The sequence below is a fragment of the Mus musculus genome, chromosome X (assembly GCF_000001635.26).
Source record: "Mus musculus strain C57BL/6J chromosome X, GRCm38.p6 C57BL/6J".
NCBI lineage: Eukaryota > Metazoa > Chordata > Mammalia > Rodentia > Muridae > Mus > Mus musculus.
Genome location: NC_000086.7, coordinates 46,499,547 through 46,506,517, shown reverse-complemented (window position 1 = coordinate 46,506,517; position 6,971 = coordinate 46,499,547).

The window sequence follows — 6,971 nt, the reverse complement described above, 5'->3', positions numbered from 1 at the left end:
TTTTATATCTAGGTATTTCACTGAAGTTGCTTATCAGGTTAGGTGTTCTCTGGTAGAATTTTTGGGGATATATATATATATATATGCTGTCATATCATATGCAAATAATGAAATCTTGAATTCTTCCTTTCCAGATTTTATCCGTTTGAACTCCTTTTGTTGTCTAATTGCTTTAGGTGATACTACAAGTACTCTATTGTTTAGGTAGGGAGAGAGTGGGCAGGCTTGTCTAGTCCCTGATTTAGTGGGATTGCTTCAAATTTCTCTCCATTTAATTTGATGTTGGCTACTTCTTTTCTGTATATTGCTTTTATTATGTTTAGGTATGGGCCTTGAATTCCTGATCTTTCCAAGTCTATTATCATGAAGTGGTATTGGATTGTGTCGAATGCTTTCTCAGCATCTACTAAGATGATCATGTGGTTTTTTGTCTTTGAGTTTATTTATATAGTGGATTATGTTGATGGATTTCCTTATATTGAACCATCCTTGCATCCCTTGGATGAAGCCTAGTTGATCATGATGGATCATCATTTTGATGTGTTCTTGGATTCGGTTTGCAAGAATTTTATTGAGTATTTTTGCATCGATATTCATAAGCAAAATTGGTCTGAAGTTCTCTTTCTTTTGTTAGGTCTCTGTTTGGTTTGGGTATTAGAGTAATTGTGGCTTCATAGAACAAATTGGGTAGAGTACCCTTTGTTTCTATTTTGTGGAATAGTTTGAAGAGTATTGAAATTAGGTCTTCTTTGAAGGTCTGATAGAATTCTGCACAAAACCAATCAAGTTCTTGGCATTTTTTTTTTTTTTTGGTTGAGAGACTGTTAATGACATTTTCTATTTCTTTAGGGGATATGGAACAGCTTAGATCTTTTATCTGATCCTGATTTAACTTTGGTACCTGGTATCTGTCTAGAAAATTGTCCATTATATCCAGGTTTTCCAGTTTTGTTGAGTATAGTCTTTTGTTGTAGGATATGGTGGTTTTTTGGATTTCCTCATATTCTCTTTTTATGTCTCCCTTTTCATTTCTGATTTTGTTAATTATGATACTGTCCCTATGCCCTCCAAGTAATGTATCTAAGGGTTTATCAGTCTTGTTGCTTGGTTCTTTGTATAGTTTTTTTTTTGTTTCCACTTGGTTGGTTTCAGCCCTGAGTTTGATTATTTCCTTCTGTACTCCTCTTTGGTGAATTTGCCACCTTTTGTTCTAGAGCTTTCAGGTGTGCTGTCAAGCTACTAGTGTGTGCTTGCTCCAGCTTCCGTTTGGAGGCACTCTGAGCTATGAGTTTTCCTCTTAGGACTGCTATCTTTGTGATTTTATAAGTTTGGGTATGCTGTGACCTCATTTTCATTAAACTCTAAACTGTCTTTAATTTCTTTCTTCATTTCTTGCTTGACCAAGTTATCATTGAGTAGAATGTTGTTCAGCTTCCATGTGTATGTGGGCTTTCTATTATTTGTGTTGTTATTGAAGATCTGCCTTAGTCCATGGTGATCTAGTAGGATGCATGGGACAATTTCAATATTTTTGTATCTTTTGAGGCCTGTTCTGTGACCGATTTTATGGTCAATTTTGAAGAAGGTACCATGAGGTGCTTAGAAGAAAGCATTTCCTTTTGTTTTAGGATGAAATGTTTTATAGACATTTGTTAAAAGCATTTGGTTCATACCTTCTGTTAGTTTCACTGTGTCTCTGTTTAGTTTCTCTTACCATAATCTCTTCATTGATGATAGTGCGGAGTTGAAATCTCCCATCATTATACTGTGAGGTGCAATGTATGCATTGAGTTTTAGCAAAGTTTCTTTAATTAATGTCTATGCCCTTGAATTTGGAGGACACATGTTCAGAATTGAGAGTTCATCATGGTAAATTTTACATTTGATGAGTAAGATGAGCCTTACCTTATTTATTTTGATAACTTTAGGTTGAAATTTGATTTTATTCGATATTAGAATGGCTACTCCAGATTGTTTCTTGGAACCATTTGCTTGGAACATTTTTTCCAGCCTTTTACTCTAAGGTAGTATCTGTCTTTGACCCTTAGGTGGGAATCCCATATGCAGCAAAAAGTTGGGTCCTGGTTATGTAACCAGTCTTTTAGTCTATGTCTTTTTACTGGGAAATTAGGTCCATTGATATTAAGTGATATTAAGAGATATTAAGGAAAAGTTATTGTTGCTTCCTGTTATTTTTGGTTTTAGAGTTGATATACTGTTCATGTGGCTATCTTCTTTACGTTTGTTGAAAGATGAATTTCTTGCTTTTTCTAGAGCATAGTTTCCCTCTTTGTGTTAGAGTTTTTGCTTTATTATTCTTTGAATTGCCTGATTTGTGGAAAGATATTGTGTAAATTTGGTTTTGTCATGGAATATCTTGGTTTCTCCATCTACGGTAATTGAGAGTTTTGCTGGGTATAGTAGCCTGGACTGGCATTTGTGTTTTCTTGGGGTCTGTATGACATCTGCCCAGGATCTTCTGGCTTTTATAGTCTCTGCGAAGGAGTTAGGTGTAATTCTGATAGGTCTGCCTTTATATATTACTTGATCTTTTTCTCTTACTTCTTTTAATATTCTTTTTGTTTTGTGCATTTGTGTTTTGATTATTACGTGACAGGAGGACTTTCTTTTCTGGTCCATACTATTTGGAGTTCTATAGGCTCCTTGTATGTTCATGGGCATCTCTTTCCTTACCTTGGGGAAGTTATCTTCTATAATTTTGTTGAAAATATTTACTGGCCCTTTAAGTTGGAAATCTTCATTCTTGTCTACACCTATTATGCTTAGGTTTGGTTTTCTCATCGTGTCCTGAATATCCTGGATGATTTGGGTTAGGATCTTTTTGCATTTTTCATTTTCTTTGATTGTGGTGGGGTCATGTTTTCTCTAGTATCTTCTGTACCTGAGATTCTCTCTTCCATCTCTTTTATTCTTTTGGTGATGCTTGCATTTATGGCTCCTGACTTCTTTCCTAGGTTTTCTATCTCCAGAGTTGTCTCCCTTTATTATATCTTTATTGTTTCTACTTCCATTTTTAGATCCTGGATGGATTTGTTCAATTTTTTCACCTGTGCGGTAGTGTTTTCCTTTTTTTTTTTTTTTTTTTTTTTTTTTTTGGTTTTTCGAGACAGGGTTTCTCTGTGTAGCCCTGGCTGTCCTGGAACTCACTTTGTAGACCAGGCTGGCCTCAAACTCAAAAATCCACCTGCCTCTGCCTCCCGAGTGCTGGGATTAAAGGCGTGCGCCACCATGCCTGGCCGGTAATGTTTTCCTGTAACTCTCTAAGGGATTTTTGTGTTACCTATTTAAAGGCTTCTAACTGTTTACCTGTGTTCTCCTGTATTTCTTTAAGGGAGTTATATATGTCCTTCTCATAGTCCATCATCATCATCATGAGAAGTTACTTTGGATCAATATCTTGCTTTTCTGTTGTAATGGTGTATTCAGGACTTGCTATGGTGGGATAGATGGGTTCTGATGATGCCTACTATCCTTCTTTTCTGTAGCTTCTGTTCTTATGCTTGCCTCCTGCTATCTGATTATCTCAAGTGCTCCCTGCCATCAATATATCTGATTGGAGCCTGTCCTTCCTGTAATCCCACTTGAGTCAGAATTCTTCAGGGTCAAGCTTTCTATGTGATCCCATGATTCTGTGATCCTGGGATTCTGGATGTGTCAGAGTTCTTAGCTGTCTAGCTTCCTCTGAGACCCTGAGATCCTGGTGTGACTAAGCTCCTGGAATCCTGGGATTCTGGGGTTCTAAGGTCCTGGGCATGTTAGAGCACCTGGAAGTGGTACCTCCTCAGGGGACCTTGGGGAAATCCACCGAGTTTGAAACCAAGGTAGATCAGAGCTGACTGGAAGGAACCTAAGCCACCTGTCCAGCAGATTTCCTGTGTCCCTGCTACTGCTTGCCCCAGGCATTCCCAGTTGTGTTGGCCAGATGTTTTGTTCCACTTACCAGTGATCCTAAGATCCTGGGCATGCTATGGCACCTGAGGGTGAAGAATCCTCTGGGGACCATGGGTCCATCTGCTGAGTTCCTGCTCAAGGTGGTCTGGAGCTGGCGCTGACTGGAAGCTACTTGTTCACTTTTGTGTGAGTACAAAGATTTTTTTTTAAATTAGTCTTCAGTATTCTAACTAAAATCAAGTATTGTGATGCCTTCAGCATTGGTCTTTTCCTTAGAATTTCTCTAGCTCTTATTGTTTTTGTTGTTCCTTCATATGAAACTTGGGTTAATTTAAGTTGATATTTCTCTGAAGAATGTCACTTTCAAATGCTCTGACATGTTTGGTGATGTCACTAACTCTCATTTGTGCTTTGTTTTCTCTCACCACAGAAAACCTTCCCCTACTTTGTTCAGCTAGCATGTGAAGAAGCTCACCAATTTCACTCTTCCTGATTTCGCATCACATCAGTTCAGATGACATGTCAAGCTGAAAATAAAATCTCACACTTTTGATTCCAAATTATAAAAAGAGAGAAACTGTTAGGTGAAAATTTATATAGAGTTCACACCTGTTCCAATTATCTGTGGTCAGGATGACAGTGTCATGAAATACCAACATGGAAAGTGTGTGGAAAGACTGTTTTCAAAGAATAATGATGATACATTGTGGATCTGTGGATCCTAGAAATGCTGGATTATTTTGGCATTTTGTCATAGCAGAGAATGGGTATATCACCCTTGGGTTTTTTTTTTTTTTTTGTTTTTGTTTTTTTTTTTTTTTTTTTTTTTTTGTTTCTCTGTGTAGCCCTGGCTGTCCTCGAACTTACTTTGTAGACCAGGCTGGCCTCGAACTCAGAAATCCACCTGCCTCTGCCTCTCGAGTGCTGGGATTAAAGGCATGCGCCACCATGCCCGGCTTACCCTTGCTTTCTTGTAAGGGAATTTTTTTCCAAAATCTTACAGAAAAAAAAAATTTATCTAAATCTATCATCAGCTTAATCTCTGGACAGCTTATACTTTTGAAAAATCAAAATGCTATGAATATTTAAATATGCCTTCTGGCCAAAATTTTGTCCAATACAAGTGACAATATATCAACTACTGCCCAATATTTTGCCATATTACCTAATACAAAGCATCAAACTTTTGTTCAATTTTTCATATATTATTTTATGTTTTGTTCAGAGAGCTTTTTTTTTCATTCATGAATAAAGATGCCCCTTGTGCTACTGAAGCTACTGAAAGAATGTTTATTGAAGTCTCTGCAGCAGTAGTGATGGCTATTTACTATCTTTTGATGCCTGCATCGTCTCTGCTTATAAGCTCCTAGGAAAAAAAGGTTGCAGTCTAATTTTAATCTTCAATTTTCAAGGCAATGTTCATTCAATTTATGCTGCTGCACATTCAGAAAGTCAATTTATCAAGAATCTCTGATCTTAGGCAATAATTACACTGTGCTCCCTAGAGTTACATGTCTTTCATTTGGCTGCTTGTTTAAACTGGCAAGCCTATGTTATTCTTACTTGAACCTTCTTGTTTTGTTTTATAAGTATAAAACTGCAGGTGATTAAAGAGCTAGTAGGCAGAGTTATATCAATGATAATATATAATTAGAAGGAATATGCACAGGTTTTTGTCTGAAATTAGACTATAACTACATTGAATTACAGTCTGGTTTGTACAGGTTTTGTTGTTGTTGTTGTTGTTGTTTTTTTTTTTTTTTTTTTTTTTTTTTTAGATAACATGATTGATCCACAGCTAACTAATTCATGGATTAGAATATCATATCAAATGCATTGCTGTTAGAAAGTGTTTACATTCAGTTTCATTCATAGCTAGTCACTGAAGTTTAGTGCACAATTGTTTCATTGCTGTTTTAAAGACAGGTATTTGCAGGTGTACTTAAGATGGTCACTATTTATTCAATTTCAGCTACATTCCATATAAACTGAAGCATTACCAGTATTAATACTGATATTAAATTTTCTGGGATGTGTGTTAGCTTAACTGAGTTTCCCCAAATATTTTTAACTTTTAGTCATAAGTATAACAATTGTCAACTGTTTCTATCTTTTTTATTTCATTTGTTTCAGACTCATATGGACCACTGAGTTTTGCTCCTGTTTCTTCTGGAAAGCAAAATAGCTGAGTCTGAATAATTTATACAGAAAATAAGTTTGTTTTGTTTTACAGTTATGAATATTCAAGAGCATAGCATGCTATTTTTCTTGGCTCTTGATGAATATCATGGTGGGAGGGCACGTGTGTGTATATGTAAGAGGAGTAAGAAAAAGGAGTACAGAAAAGCCAAATTTATTGCACAAACAACCACTCTTATAGTTGCTAATCCATTCCATCAACTAGCTCTCTTAAAGATATAATCACCCACTTTAAAACACCACCTCTTAACATTGCTAAAATGGCAGATGAGTTTCATTATAAGTTCTTGAGAGAACCAATATTCACACCAAAATAGTAAAGAGATTTATTTTCCTGATAGGCATTGGTGGTCTTTGTTTTAATTATTGATGGATTCAGAAAATGCAAATAGGAGGTTTACTACAGGTTCAGGGTTATCCTAAATTATAGAAATACTGTGAGACCAACCTGGGCTACAAGAGTGAAACATTGTCTGGAAAATATATATTAACTGCTTTATTACTATCCTTTCATTTCCATATATTTGGTTAGGCACGAGCACTATTCAGTGAGGTCCTAGCAAATTGAGCTACTGAAGGTGTCACAGTGTGGTATAGAAAATTAACAGTCCATTGTTTCTCTTTTTGCCTCATCATATAATGCCCATGCATAAAGATTAAGATAGTAAAATCCTAACTATAAAACATATATTCTCTTTCTACAGAAATAATATATGACAGTAACCTGCACACACTAACATTCTAATCTAAAGCAGACAGTTAAATTTTCCAGAGTGGGACAAAGAAGGAGAATGAAAGCCCTTAACATAAACTTAGACCTTTCCATTTAAAATGCTTCAGGTATAATATTTCTCTTAAAT